Source organism: Amblyomma mixtum, chromosome 6 (genome assembly GCF_055824585.1).
Source record: "Amblyomma mixtum isolate Tamu chromosome 6, ASM5582458v1, whole genome shotgun sequence".
NCBI lineage: Eukaryota > Metazoa > Arthropoda > Arachnida > Ixodida > Ixodidae > Amblyomma > Amblyomma mixtum.
This window is the reverse complement of record NC_143017.1, coordinates 1,380,209-1,394,569: the sequence shown is the minus strand read 5'-3', so window position 1 is coordinate 1,394,569 and position 14,361 is coordinate 1,380,209. Positions and strand designations below refer to the sequence as shown.

At 54.4% G+C, this 14,361-nt stretch overlaps 1 long non-coding RNA gene and 1 pseudogene across 1 annotated transcript in view; one reads left to right on the top strand and one right to left on the bottom strand.

The window, feature by feature from the left end:
- The window catches only part of LOC149338079 (uncharacterized), a 1,049,963-nt gene that overhangs the window by 965,523 nt on the left and 70,079 nt on the right, over nucleotides 1-14,361 (bottom strand). The window lies entirely within an intron of this gene.
- LOC149338081 (uncharacterized) lies at nucleotides 1,379-4,332 on the top strand (annotated as a pseudogene).

Here is a 14,361-nt window from a genome sequence, read left to right as displayed (position 1 = left end):
CATCTCACAGATCTAAAATTTGCACCATACAGAATAAAAACACTCCAAATGAAAGCACATGCACTCAGACGTTAGTCCTTAGCGGAAATGTCCTAGGTCCCTTTTAAAAGATTTTCTCAGTTTTGGCGTCCACCCGGTGATCCTGTAGGAGAAAGAAATGTATATTCTAAGAGAATGCCTCAAGTGCAATGAAACGAACTTTATACTACTGTCAAGACTAATGATAGAAATTTAAAGCACCAAATATTCAGCCTTTAAAGAAGTTGTGGCCTAGAAAGCCTGTGCTCCAGTTTGAAGAAAGGGGATCGCTCTTGGCTTGAATCGCTTTTTCAGGTGCAAGCACAAATGTATAAATACTATCTGTGCCATTGTACCTGATCGGTCAATACGAAAAAATTTGATCTCAACTTTTTTTTCAAATTGACTTTGATGCGCTTATTATGACCCTTATCTCACATCAAATTTATTGGGAGCTGTAGGTTACTTCCGGTACGAGAACGGAAGCATTTGATGTGGGTTTCGTCCTCGGCGAAGCTGGTTGAACACTAGCCCCTGGTCTTATCGTGAAGTGCTATGTAAAACTACTTATATTGAAAGAATTGGGACGAACAAATACAGGGACCAGTAAAATATGTAGAACAATGTTTAAAGTAAAATGTGGAGCTTTTTGCTGAAAAGCATTCCAGATAAGCATTTATAAAACGCTATGGTGAATGTATTTTGAGGCTTACAAGGGAGATGTTGTTCTAGGTGGGGCCCGTGTCACCACTTGGCGCACTTTAACGTGCGTTCCCAGACAGCTTTAGAGCATGCCGGAGGCGGAGGGGGGGGGGGGGGGGGGGGGTTGCGGTCGCAAAGGAGATGCCCTCGAGTCCGCGTGACAAGCTCAGCCCGAGACTAGCTACCAAGTTACTAGAGGGTTGGTCGTTTGGTGCTCAGCTTTCGCACGGCGCAAGCCAGAGAATGAGTCGGACCCAAATGTTCACAAACAAAACAAAGTTTATACAGCAAAGACACGATACTGCCGCGTATCATTGTAGTGCCCGTTCGTTCGAGCAAGGCAACAGGATAGGGGTGTTATCATTTTTGTTCGTGACGCGACAAGTAACCGGACTTATCTCGATTGATCACAGCCACGATGAGCTGCATCTACGTGTTTCCAGATTAGTCTAGATGATCTCGACCAGTTATGTCGAAGTTTCGTTGCCGGCTTTAAATTGACCGATGGCGCGAGCAGTGGGCATTCGTAGTTCGACGAGCGACGATCACGTTTCTTGCTTACGCCGCCGCCGAGTGATTCAGTTCTTCTGCGGGCGCATGTCAGCCCAAATAAAGAGCTTCGTTTCCAAGACTGGTTGGTGTCTTCCTGACCGCTTGACTGCCGCCACTATAACGTGACATCTGGTGGAGGAGCTGGGTAACCTTCCATGTTCCGGACACCCCCTACAAATCGTGACGCCAGCCCTCTGAGTCACCTACCGCAGGAACTGAGCACAGTCCACCGCGCAAGCCGACGCCTACAAGGGGACGCACCAGAGTTCGGGATTCTGCCGTACCCTACCCGGAAGCGGAAGCCAGCAGCAACGTCTACCATGAGCTTGCCCCAGACAATGACTCCAATCATTCTTCAGCAGCCCCGGGTGCCACCAACCTTCGACTCTTCGCCTGGCGCCGACCCCGAAGAATGGCTGGAACAGCTCGACCGCATGGCTGCCTTTAACAACTGGGAAGATGCCATGAAAATTAGATACGTCTTCTTCGCCTTGGAGGGACCAGCAAGAATCTAGTTTGAGAATGAGGAAGCTAGCCTTACGGATTGGGAAACCTTCAAGGAGCAGCTTCTCAAGACCTTCACAAACGTCGTGAGAAAGGAGAGAGCCCAGCAGCTGCTACAGTCTCGCATACAACACCCAAACGAGACCGTTGCAGTATACACTGAGGAGATGAAGCGTCTCTTCCGGCGTGCCGACTCGAGCATGAAGGAAGAAGAAAAGGTCAAGCTGCTCATGCGAGAAGTTAAAGAGCAACTCTTTGCGAGCCTCGTACGGAACCCACCGCAAACTGTTGCGGAATTCGTAGAAGAGGCATCCACTATGGAAAAAAACTCTTGATGCCCGAGCCTGCCAGTATGACCGCCAGCAGCGCATTTTTTCAGCAAACTGCCTGGACACCCCTAACAACGATAACCTGCGGGAGGTTATCCGTTAAGTTGTGCGAGAGGAGCTCCGCCGATTGCTGCCAACGGGAACGCAGCCGCAGCATTCATTGCTCTCAGACGCCATCCGGGATGAAGTTCAACAGGCCTTGGATGTGATGCCGACCACCAAGCAGCCTATGGAGCCCCCCGCCATGACTTACGCCGCAGCTGTGCGCCGTCCTGCACCTCGACGACGGGACTCAAGCCCCTATCACCTTCAGCCAGCTGCGTTGGACCGCCGCCCTCCCGCCCCAACCCGCCCGTCCTACGAGCGTCGCACAAAGCAGAGGAAATGCGACGAGCCGAGGAAATGCGACGAGTGAAGAAAACCCGACCAGGGCCACCCTCTATGCTTCCACTGCCGCGAAGCCGGTCACGTCCTCCGGCACTGCCCATACAGAAGACTGGGCAACCGAGGGTTCTCTTACGACGCTCCACTACCCCGACCCGGCCAGCGACCAGCCGAAATCGAGGAGTTTTTGCGTCGGGAAGAAAACTCATCGCCGAGCCGCCTATCACGTTCCCAGTCGCCATTGTCCCCGCGCTTTGTATCTCCTAGCCGAGGTTACGCCGTGCGTGGACGCTCCCCCAGCCCCCGAAGGTTAAACTGAATAAAGCAGCCACTGGAGGTGAGGTTACCTCTAAGCGCAATAACAGATCCCCCATCGACGATTACTCAAGACCATGCCTCAACTACGACGACAACACCGACGACGATGACGACGACGACGCGGCCAAACTTGAAGCTTTTACCGCTCCCAGTGAAGTAACCTCGGAGTGCGCCCACTGCAGCCTCACTACTCGACGAAGCCGAGATCGGACACCGAAGACAACGTACAATACGAGAACGCGAAAAAGTGATCTTGAAGTTACGGTAGATGGTCACGCGGTTACTGCCTTGGTCGACACGGGAGCTGACTACTCAGTCATGAGCGGGCCACTCGCTGTCCGACTCAGGAAAGTAACAACAACTTGGGATGGCCCGCTGATCCGCACTGCAGGTGGTAACCTTATTACGCCGCCAGGATGCTGCACCGCGAGAGTTACAGTAAATGGGCGAACCTATGCTACTACCTTCCTGGTCCTACAGAAATGCTCGCGAGACGTGATTTTAGGAATGGACTTCCTGAATGAACATCGAGCGATCATCGACCTTCGATCTAAGTCGATCAAGCTTTCCACGGACAAAGCGATACCTGTTGCGATTAGCGCAACTCATCACGTTGCCTCAAACGTCCTCGATAAAGCATTGAGCGTGCCGCCCCGATCAAGTGTCCTCGCCTGCATAGGTACTGGAGAGATCGAAAATGCCGAAGGCGTCATCGAGCTAAACACCCAGTTACTCCGCGATCGAGGATTGGGCGTCGCAAGGGGAGTCGCCGAAATCCGACATGGCCAAGCCCAGGTGCTGCTAACCAACTTCACCTAAGAATACCGGCATCTAAACAAAGGTACGACGATCGCTTTCCTCGACGAGCTGGCAGACATCAGAGACATATTTGCCCTACCTGACCAACCCGTAGAAACAACTGACCAAGGCCATCAGCCCACGTTTGATATCAATCCAGCATTAACCCGGAGCAGACAAGACCAAATACGCAGCCTTCATCATAAGTACAGCGACTGCTTCTCACCAGCATCGAATGTGCGACGAACCAGCCTTGCCAAGCACCGCATTGTCACAGACGAACACGGCGGACCAATGCGGCAGAGCCTCTACCGCGTATCGCCGCTAGAACGCCAAGCTATCCGCAAGCAAGTTGAGGAAATGCTTCGTGACGACGTCATCCAACCACCGAGGAGCCCCTGGGCAGCACCAGCCGTCCTAGTGAAAAAGAAAGACGGCACCCTCCGCTTTTGCGTCGATTACCGCCGCCTGAACAGCATTACGAAGAAGGATGTCTACCCCCTCCCCCGCATCGACGACACATTGGATCGGCTATGCAACGCTAAGTACTTCTCATCAATGGACCTGAAGAGCGGCTACTGGCAAACTGAAGTCGACGAAAGAGATCGCGAGAAGACTGCGTTGATCACACCAGACGGACTCTTCGAGTTCAAGGTGATGCCATTCGGCCTCTGCTCTGCCCCAGCGACGTTCGAGCGAGTAATGGATACGGTGCTCGCAGGATTGACGTGGCAAATTTGCCTAGTCTACTTAGATGACGTTGTTGTCTTCTCCTCAAGCTTTGAAGACCACTTCAGAAGGCTTCGGATAGTGCTGGAAACAATCAAGAATTCAGGCATAACACTGAAACCAGAGAAGTGCCACTTCGCCTACGAATAGCTGCTGTTCCTTGGTCACGTCGTAAGCAAGGATGGAGTTCGCCCAGACCTTCAGAAGACGGCTGCGATCACAGAGTTTCCACAGCCTAATGACAAGAAAGCTATAACAGATTTCTTGGATTTTGCGCTTATTACCTGCGATTCGTGAAGAACTTTTCGCACATCGCTGAACCTTTGACCCAACTTACCAAGGCTGACGTGCCCTTTAAATGGGAAAGGCCGCAAGAGGAAGCTTTCAAACGCCTGAAACGCCGCTTACAGTCCCCTCCTGTGCTCGGGCACTTTGATGAAAACGCCGAAACCGAAATCCATACCGATGCAAGCAGTGTGGGCTTAGGAGCGGTCCTCGTTCAGAAAAATGGAAGACAGGAGAAAGTTATCGCGTATGCTAGCCGTTCACTGTCGAAAGCCGAGGTCAGCTATTCGACCACCGAGAAAGAATGTCTCGCCATTATTTGGGCCACGTCGAAATTTCGCCCCTACCTGTACAGACGACCATTCAAGGTTGTGAGCGATCACCATGTTCTGTGCTGGCTAGCCAGTTTGAAAGATCCCTCCAGCCGCGTTGCTCGTTGGAGGCTGGGTGGTGGTGGTGAAAACATTTATTAATCATAGAGAGAGGTGTTGGGGGTCGTGACCTGAAGGGTCACGCCCTTACAACCACTAGGTGGGATGCCTAGTCAGGCACACCATTGGCGTTTGCCGCAGCCCGGGCGCGCTGCGTTAAGGCCCTTTGGGCCTCGAGGGTGCAGCAACCGGACAGGGTCGCCTCCCAGTCTTCTCGGGTGGGGTTCGGGATAGGGGGTAGGGATGGGTTCTGCTGGCAGGCCCACACCATGTGGTAGGTGTCAGACACCTCCCCACAGTGTGAGCACCGCCCGTCGAATTTAGGATCGAAATGCTTTAGAATTGCCGGGAACAACATCGTGTTGGTGAGCAGGCGCAGGAGTACCCGCTCGTTGTCCTTCCCCAGCCCTTTGCATGGGGTGGGAAGAGTTTGGTGCGTGGATTTGTAATAATCGCATATTTCCTTAAAAGTGTAAATCGGATTGAAATGGAAGTCCTGGTCGGCGTCGGGTCCCGTGGGAAATGCCCGGAGAGAGAGCGCGCGGGCGGCGGCGTCGGCTGCCTCATTTCCGTGGACGCCTTGGTGACCTGGAGCCCAAACGATAGATCGGTGCGCGGGATCCGAGTCTCGGCTACAATTTTGGTAAATACGATAAGCTAGGGGAGTAACCCACCCTTGCGTGACGTTTCGACAAGCCCCTCGTGAGTCGGTGATTATGTATTTGGAGGAGGTGTCAGAGGCTGCCAAAGCGATGGCAACCTCTTCTGCGTGAATTGCTGACTGGGCCTTGAAAGTAAGGGCGTCTACTGTTTTACACTCGTGGACGACCGCGGCCGTGTACCATCCCCTAGAGTCCGGGCCGGACGCGTCGACGTAGAAGACTCCTGGTTTGCTCCGAAAATGGCGGTCCAAGGCTTCCGCCCGCGCCAGGCGCCTGCCATTATGATCCTCTTTGGACATATTGGTGGGGAGAGGCCGCACGTGGAGGGCGCGTCTCCAGTGTACGGGAAGGCGGCATCTCTCCTCTGTGAATTGAGTGTGCTGGATGTGTAGTCGGGCTAAAAGGCGGCGACCCGACCCTGTCTTTGTGAGACGAGTGTATTGGTTGTTGAGGTGGGCCTCCCGAAGCTCCCTAAAAGTGTTCACCATTCCCAGTGCCATAAGGCGACTGGTAGAGGTAGAAACTGGGAGGTCCAGCGCTCGTTTCATGATTTTGCGGAGGATGACCTCGAGGGAATCCTCCTCCTGTTTCCGCAGGTGGAGGTAGGGAGTCGAATGCAAGATTCGACTGGTCACGAATGCGTTCGCCAGCCGCAAGGCGTCTTTGCATCGTAACCCACCGCGCTTGTTGGAAACCCGGCGGACCATGCGGCCCACCTGGTCCCCCACCTGCCGGAGCTTGGCGAGTGTTGTGTCGCAGCGTCGCTGGTTGTGTATGAAGAGTCCAAGGACTCTGATTTCCTTGGATTCGCGAATGGGACCGCTCTGCAACGAGAGATTGATTTGGGTCGAGCATGTGCGCGAGGGACGTAAATGCACGAATTCCGATTTCTGCGGGGAGCATTGCAGACCACAGTCTCGAGCATAGCGATCCACTATGCTGGCGGCCGTTTGCAGGCTAGTCTCCATATCCCCCAGGCGTCCTTGCGTAGCCCAGATGGTGATGTCGTCGGCGTATAGCGCGTGCTGGAACCCTTCGACCGCACCAAGCAGGGCGGGTAGGCGCATCATGGCAATGTTGAATAGCAGAGGGGACAGCACCGCGCCTTGTGGAGTCCCCCTCGTTCCGAGCAAGAAAGGTCCGTGCTCTTCGTCCTGTATTCTGATGTAGGACAGTCTGTCCGTGAGAAATTGTTTAACGTAATTGAAGGTATTGGTGCCGCAGTGAGTTTGACTCAAATGTGTGAGTATGACCTAGTGAGTTACGTTATCGAACGCTCCTTTCAGGTCGAGCGCAAGGACAATTTTATCGTTGTGGGGGTGTGTAATGGGGTTCAAGATTTCGCGGTCGAGTTGGAGCAGGACATCCTGTGCGGATCTATGTGGGCGAAATCCGAACATGGTGTCCGCGAAGGTGTTGTGTTGTTCGAGGTACTCGGACAGCCGATCCCGCACCATCGTCTCCATCAATTTTCCCACACACGAGGTCAGAGAGATGGGGCGGAGGTTGTCCGTGTCGATCGGTTTGCCGGCCTTCGGGATGAAGGTGACAAGAGCCGTCTTCCAGTCTATGGGGAGCGGAGTTTCCCCCGTCCAGATCGCATTGATGTATTCTAGAAGGCACTGGTACGCTGATTCAGGAAGGTTCGCCAAAAGTTTGACGGTGACCTTGTCCCGGCCCGGCGTGGTGCCCCTCTTCATTTTGGCCAGACCCGCCCGCAGATCGTGGAGCTGGAAAGGCTTGTCCAACTCCGAGTTTTCCCTGCCGGCGTAGGAGTAGGCCGATCTGCGGGCGTCCTGCGTTGTGCACAGGTAGCGATCCCGGAGTGCCTGTGCCAACTGCGTTGTATTTCCTTGGAATGCGTGCATGGCTTTGTGTAGTTGCTTCTGCGTTTCTGTGCGGGTATGTGTTGGGTTGATGAGGGCTCGGAAGAGCCGCCAAGTGTTGCGGCTCGACATCTGCCTCGCCGCCGTGTTGCAGCGATCTACCCAGTTGGAGTCAGCGAGTTGGGCCGCGTACTCTGCTGCCTGCTGGGTGAGGTCCGCAATGCGCGCTTTGAGCTTCTTGTTGTGTTTCTGGCGCTTCCAGCGGCGCGTGAGGCCGCGGCGCGCTTCCCAGAGGTGGAGGAGGTGGTTGTCCGCGTCCGTGACCACCTCTGTAAGCTGTATCTGCTTCTCGTGGGAGCGAAGGTGCGATATGACTGACCGGGACCAGTTTGCGTATCCTTGCTCTGTGATAGTCGTGTTGGTGTCGGATGGGAAATTTTTGCGAAAGGTGGTCCAATTGGGGATGCGTGCTAGTGTGGTAGGGCGCTTTAGGGGGCGTGTATAAACAGTGGTGTTGATGATGCAGTGGTCGCTGCCGAGGGTATCCTCGGTGTTGATCCAGTCTGCGTGTCTTATGTTACGAGTGAAGGTGAGGTCCGGGCATGTGTCTCGGGTCACCGAGGTGCCTACGCCGGTAGGAAATGCCGGGTCGGTGTGGAGGGTGAGGCGCAGTGTGGACGCCAGCTCCGCCAGCATGCGTCCGCGCACTTCCTCCTTACGATAGCCCCATAGCTGACTAGGGGCGTTGAAGTCGCCCACAATCAGTAGGGGGTCGCGACCCGCCTCTTTAAGTGCACGGCTAAAGAGGTCCGCGAAGGTCACTCGCTTCACTTTCGGGGAGCAGTATACATTAAGTACGTGCAGGGGAGGATCCGATCGGCGAAGGGGAAGTATCCTTACCATAGCGTACGAGTACGGTATGTTGAGATCGAGGTCGATTTCGGTGGCTGTGTACGACTTGTGTACGAGGAGACACGACGAGGGGTCTCGCTGGAACGTCACGTAGTTAGTCAATTTTGCCGCCGCTCCTGGCTCCTGGAGGGCGACCACGGCGGGTAAAGCCTCGAAAGTTTCTAGGTAGAGGCGCAGGTTCGCGCGTTTCTGCCGAGACTTGAAGCCTCTACAATTCCACTGCGTTACGGTTACCAATGTGTGTGTTTTCGGAGGAGGGGAACGCTTGTTAGGCCGTGCCGCCATCATTAGGATTAGAGGTGAGAGACGGGGGCTGATTGGACTCTGGCCTAGAGCCAGCACTGGGTGGGGGTGTGGCGTTGGAGTCCTGCGATACCGCGTCTCTGGGATTGCAGATAATTTTCTTGTGCGTATTGAAGGCTCGGATCCCCTCGAACCGCCGACTGGTCCGGGTGGTTTTTGATTTCATGCAGCGGCTTATGGCTGCAGGGACCGATGCCGAGCATTTGGACTCCATGCAGTTCATAGCCGTTTCCACCATTTTCTCAAGCTGGGAAGTGAGACGCACCTCCATCGCGGCCATTGCCGACGCGAACGCGGGCGGCAGTTCGGGCTCACTCTCCATGGCGTCGGAACTCGGGATACCCGTCGCGGCAGCTAACTTTTCTTCTAAATTTTGAATTTTGGCGAGCAGTTGCCCGATCTGTGCTCTAAGCTGCTCATTTTGCCGGCGGCTTTCGACATCTACGCCGTAAGCCGAGGAGGGGGAAGTGGACGAAGGGGAGGGAGGAGAGGAAGCGACCCCTGCCCAGCTGCTCACCTGAGTGTGCTGTTGCTGCGCCGGGGCCCGGGCTCCGGCAGCGCCACTTGGTTTGAGGGTGGGAAAGTTCTTGGCGTAGTCTCCGCTAGAGGGCGGTGGCGGTGCCTGCTTTTTCTTCTTGTTTGTCTTCTTTCTCTTCTTCTCTCCCGTTGACTTCAGTCCGGGAGATGAGGAAGCCGCGTTGACGTTTTCCTCGAGCGAGCCGGTGGCGTTATTGCCACGTACCGCGCCGCCATTGGCTCCGCCGGCGGTGGGATGTTGTCTGTTTCCAGACTCTGGCTTTTCGAATCCTCCATGTCGAGAGGGCTTGACACCGCCAAGATGAAGTCGGCGGAATTTCGCCGTGCAATCTTTCGAGCCCGTGGGGTGGGCTAGTCCACAGATTGCACATGTTGGGTTGCACTCATGTGGCGCAGGGCCATCCTGCGTCACAGTAACATTTTGGCCGCAAAGGCCACACGTAGATGAATTTGGAGTGGGGCAAGTGTCCGTGCGGTGTCCCACAGTACGACACTTTACACAGGCGGGAACGGTTCGCTTGTATTCTCGGACGGGGGTAAGTTCCCCGTTGTAGTGGACGTACCGCGGGACCACCTTACCCACAAAGGTGATCACCGCGATGGACGATTTTCCAAGGCGGCGAATGTTGGCAATCTGCCCGCCTCGCCAGGCAATTTGGGCGGTGAGCGTTGCGCTGGTTTCCTCGTCGGCGATGCCTCCGATGACGCCGCGGCATACGTCTCCGGTTTGTTTCAAATGCCCGTGTACGGGCAGGGTGCCTTTGCTCGTGGTCAAACTGATATCGCCGATCAGGCGATCGGCGAGGTGCGGATTTCGTACGTCTACAACGAGAAGATTCTGCTCCCAGGCGGGGACGATGTTGAGAATGTTCTCGGCAGCAGAGATGCCGAGGTGCGAGTTCAGAGCTTTGCCCAACTCACCACGTCGGAAGGTGTTCCGTAGGTCGGCGGTGACAGTGGGCTTGAGGATGACAACGTAGTCTTCAGGGTGCATCTGTGGCATAGGACGCGGCTTCCACTGGCACGACTGGGCTTGTTTTCTAAGTGATGAGGCAGGCCCGTGCGTGAAGCCTTGCTGCGTAGCTTGGGAGGCCATCGATGTGGCAGCCTGCTTGTTGGAGCCGGCTCTGCCCCGCCGGTTGACGAGTTGGAAGAGCTCCTCGTGCTCGAAACGGGCAGGTTCCGCAGGAGCTTCAGGTTGGGTAGCTGGAACAGTCGTCCAGGCCATTTCGGAAGGGTCGTAGCCCCTGAGAGGGGCTTGAGAAGCCATCTTGACAAGTACCGAGGGTGTCACCGCCGCGGGAGCGACGCAGCCGTTAGGCGTAGCGTCCACTCCTCGCGGCAAAGTGGAAATCTCCCCTCACAATGCGAACATTGGGCCCACCTGGTGAAATTTGGTGGCTCCAGAGTCCTGGTGATGTTAGGAATCCACTCGTTCAAATTTCAAGAGAGGCCGAATTGACGCGCCGCAAGAATTAGCGACACTTGACGGAGCCGATATGGCATGCGTCCCTTCGCGTTCTAGCGTCCGCGTCTCTCCGTTGGAGGCTGCGCCTTCAAGAATTCGACATAACTGTAGTCTACAAATCTGGCCGCAAGCATTCCGATGCAGACTGCTTGTCACGAGCCCCTGTCGACGCAGCACCCGAAGCGGAAGACGAAGACGCTTTCTTAGGACCGGTAAGCGCCAGCAGTTTCGCGCAGCAGCAGCACTCGGATCCTGACTTGCAAAGCCTAGTTGATTATCTGAAAGGCAAGACCGCATCGCCTCTCCGAGGGCTCAAGCGGCAACAGTCGTCCTTCGTCTTTCGCAATAATGTCCTCCTGAAGAACTTCGCGCCGAACAGGACAGTGCATCTTCTTGTCGTGCCCAAAAATCTCAGGCAAGAAATTATGCAGGCACGTCATGATGAGCCGACTTCAGGGCATCTCGGGATTGTTCGCACGTTGCACCGCATCCAGGAGAAGTACTATTGGCCGCGGCTAGCTACCGACGTTTCCCATTACGTGAAAACGTGCCGTGAGTGTCAAGGACGCGAAACGCCTCCGACTAGACCAACCTGACTCCTGAACCCCATACCTCCGCCAACTAAGCCCTTTCAGCAAATAGGGATGGACCTCCTCGGCCCCTTTCCGACCTCTTCATCAGGAAACAATTGGATCATCGTGGCCACTGACTACATGACCCGCTACGCCGAAGCAAAAGCGTTGCCTAGTGTTACCGCCACAGAAGTCGCAAAATTTTTTGTCGAACAAATTCTCCTGCAGCACGGCGCCCCGGAAGTGCTCATCACAGACAGAGGAACGGCGTTTACAGCGGAGCTGACGCAAGCCATCTTAAACTACAGCCAGTCAAGCCATCGTAGGACGACTGCCTATCATCCGCAAACCAACAGACTCACAGAGCTCTGAACAAGACCATCGCTGACATGCTGTCCATGTACAGTCGTGAGCAAAAGTGGAGAGATCGGCGCTTCGGCGGCGGGAGCAGTTGCGGGGCCGCCCCACGGCGCAGCTATCTCGCCGCGCTCGCTCGCTGCGAGAGTGCCTCGAGTGACGACAAACTTCCCCCTCGCTCTCGCGCGGGTGTTTATCACGACTGAAAAATTCCTAGTGCGCATTTCGGCTACTTTCCCTTCGGGAACTACACACTTTTCTTTTCACACTCCTCGTCGACGCGGCCGTTCACCAGCAGAGTGAACGGTCGCGTCGACGAGGAGTGATCTTCGTGATCTTGGCCTGTAATACTGCCGTCCAGGAGACAAGCAGGTTTACCGCATTCCAGCTGGAATACGGCAGGAAGCCCACGACAACACTCGACGCAATGCTCCCGCACGTTTCCGACGAAGACAACCTCGACGTCGCCGCCTACTTTCATCGCGCCGAGGAAGCCCGCAGACTTGCGCGGCTTCGCATTCAAGACCAGCAGCACATCGACGCACGACGCTGCAATGTGCGCCGACGAGACAGGCATTTCGATCGTGTTTGGATATGGACGCCAGTGCGCCGCCGTGGATTGAGCGAAAAGTTACTGCGACGCTACTTTGGCCCGTACAGGGTTCTCCGTCGCATCGGTGACCTCGACTATGAAGTCATCCCCGACGGCACGACAGCATCTCAGCGACGCCGCACACGCCCGGAAGTCGTACATGTCGTACGCCTGAAGCCATATTATGAGCGCTAAAGGACTCGAAGTTTGCATTCTCCGTGCCTATTTTCATTTTAAAGCATCGAGACGATGTTTCTTTCGGAGGGGGTAATGCCGCGAATCATTGTAGTGCCCGTTCGTTCGCGCAAGGCAGCAGGAAAGGGGTGTTATCATTTTTGTTCGTCACGCGAGAAGCGACCGGACTTATCTCGATTGATCACAGCCATGAAGAGCTGCATCTACGTGTTCCCAGATTAGTCAAGATGATCTCGACCTGTTATCTCGAAGTTTCCTTGCCGGCTTTAGATTGAGCGATGCCCCGAGCAGTGGGTATTCGTAGTTCGACGACCGACGAGCACGTTTGTTGCTTACGCCGCCGCCGAGTCATTCAGTTCTTTTGCGGGCGCAAGTCAGCCCAAATAAAGAGCTTCGTTTCCAAGCCTTGTTGGTGTCTTCCTGACCGCTGGACTGCCGTCACTGCTTCGTGACAATATAGAGGATTTCGCAATCACTCGTAAGAGCGGATATAATGTCATTTACTATACAATGCAACTCGCGAAAATTAACACTCGAGAGAGATTGCAACACAAAATAAATTATGCACCTAAAGAGCACTAATAGAAGAAAGAGGCAAACAAAGAAAACAGTTTTTTCACCATACACTGGGAGAGTATGACGACCGGAGGTTCACGACGGAGCCGTCCCGCAGGCTGGCACACGCTGCCTCGTTGGTCCACCGCTGTGCGAGTGGTGTTGTCCCAGGAGTCGCGTGGCGCGCTTCTCTTAACCTCGAACGGCTGCTCAGGCGCGTGCACACACACAGTATAAGCTGTGCTATTTGCATCTCCATCTCGCCCCGGGTGTGCGTCCCGATTGGTGAGGCACAGAGACTGGTTTTGAGATGCTTCCAGATCTCCCTTGTGTTGTGCCGCCACCGGCGCACGATTGAGGAGGAGAGGACATCACTTAACATACTCAAAGCTACGCCCTCTCCGTCAGCACTGAGAAGAAACTACTGCAACATTATCGAAGATATGACGACATGCGCTGCCCTAATTTTCTTGGCCCTGCGCCGGCGAGCGATCGTAGAGAAGGCTGCAATATACACAGGGTAAGGCCCTTTCCAGTTTTTCCATCTCCCTGGTTCTAAGGACGATCTCTGGCGAGATCGCTTCCATGCCACGCTGGTTTTTTCTTCGAAAATTCCCCGAATTTAGTGACACTGTCCCTTTCTTTATGAATATTGTGCAACAACACTGACTAGACAAAAAACTGCCGGCACATGCATGCGCTCATAAACCCAATGGCGAATGCCAAAATACACACATCACTAGAATGATGTTTTCATTAAATAACTCTTGAAGATGGTCACAGTGCACTTGAAAACACACCGCAATTCGGCAATACTTTAACATAACACTCCAAATGAGGAACACACAAATTTCAGGCATGCTTTCGCCCGTATTTGTACATTCGGTGGACTCAGTTCACTCGGAACACACTGTATGAAAATTCGGGAGCACTCATGGTTCTCTTAGGAGACTGTTTTCTTCCTGTCGAACGTTGTCGTCCTCTTCCGCATTGTACTAAAGCTTTCCTCTCTTGCGCGGTTCTGGCGCCGCTTTCTATTCGCACTCCTTTGTGTGCTTCTGCTCATACTTCGAGCCCTTGCTCTTTTCCTTCGGCTAGTGCATCTGTTGAGAACAAATATAACGCCAGTTCGCTCACGACGGCTCCACTTCTCATGTTTTCTTTCACCTCGGCGTGGGTCTTCTGTTTTCGCCTTCGTCTCCAGACTGAGTCCATACTGGAGATTGCACTCGTTCATCTCAGCTCCTTCCTGACCTTTCTGCGAAACCCGTCATTTTCTCCGAGGCCGCTTCTATTTCTTTTAACTTTCTGCGAAACTACTTTGTGGCGAGC